Source organism: Elephantulus edwardii, unplaced genomic scaffold (assembly GCF_000299155.1).
Source record: "Elephantulus edwardii isolate Elephantulus edwardi_28Jun2011 unplaced genomic scaffold, EleEdw1.0 scaffold00080, whole genome shotgun sequence".
Lineage (NCBI taxonomy): Eukaryota > Metazoa > Chordata > Mammalia > Macroscelidea > Macroscelididae > Elephantulus > Elephantulus edwardii.
This window is the reverse complement of record NW_006399830.1, coordinates 10,809,973-10,811,038: the sequence shown is the minus strand read 5'-3', so window position 1 is coordinate 10,811,038 and position 1,066 is coordinate 10,809,973. Positions and strand designations below refer to the sequence as shown.

The 1,066-nt window shown below is 42.1% G+C and overlaps 1 protein-coding gene and 1 pseudogene across 1 annotated transcript in view; one reads left to right on the top strand and one right to left on the bottom strand.

Annotated features, from left to right (window-relative positions):
• LOC102844904 overlaps nt 1–532 on the bottom strand; it is a 3,012-nt pseudogene extending 2,480 nt beyond the window's left edge.
• Nucleotides 1–1,066, top strand: part of WBSCR16 (Williams-Beuren syndrome chromosome region 16) — a 27,707-nt gene that overhangs the window by 2,857 nt on the left and 23,784 nt on the right. The window lies entirely within an intron of this gene.

Here is a 1,066-nt window from a genome sequence, read left to right as displayed (position 1 = left end):
GCTATAGAAGAATAACCCTAAGAATCCTGGCAAGCACAAAATCCACAAAACTGTAAAGAGCCCTGCTCCAAATTTGATAAAAATCTTTCTTTGATTGTAGAGTGTATGCAGTCAAGCCAAGAAATACTGCAGTTGTCAATATAAAAGCTTGTAGAACAATATATACATCATAGAAAGGAACAACAATGGCCACAGTCAGAGCTTCCAATAGTGTAAATCCAAAAAGCAGGTATAAATTAAGGGGATGCTTATGTCTGTTCAGTGTCAATGTGAAAATCATACCCAAAGATCCAAGGGCAAACACCAAAATGAGAGCAGGGCTCTCATCCACAAATGTCCGTATAGACTCAAAGTATAAAAACACGGAACATGTCACTGTAGTCAAGAGAACTTGCAGAGAAAAGATGCTATAAACCTTTCTTAGAAAAGCCATTCGCATGTGCACGCTGGCCGAGGCCACGCAGCTGCCATAGTTGAAGTCATCCTCGATTGACGAGGATGGGTAGAGAGGGTCTGAGCTGGCCATGGCGGCGAGAGAACCCCGAGCTACCCCAGTGAAGAGGAGACGACACCTATCACAAGGGACATCCACTCAGTTAAAAAAATTTTTTTATTGTATTATTTTTATGTGTACTGTCAAATCAGATCTGACTGGTACAGGAGACTGCCCCCTCCTTCTCCAGCAGAGCATCTGATGGATTTGAACCGCGTACCTCTGGGATTGCAGTGCAGCATCTTGCCACTCCAGTTCACTTTTTAAAAAAATACTCATTTATTGTTGCACAATTACCTACCTATTCCCCTCCCTCCCCAGTCCTCTTTGCAATGATGTCCTCTAATTCTATGCTGTTGTACATATAATGCCTAATCATATATTCCTCTTATTTTTTATTCTAACCCTAGCCCTGATGCCACGTTCCTTCTTATACTGCCCAACTCCTGGATGATCTCTTCTGCATATAGATTGAAAAGATAGGGAGACAGAATACATCCCTGGCTATAACCTTCCTGATTTTGAACCATGAGTATTCCCTTGCTCTGTTCTGATGACTGCCTCCTGGTTCAA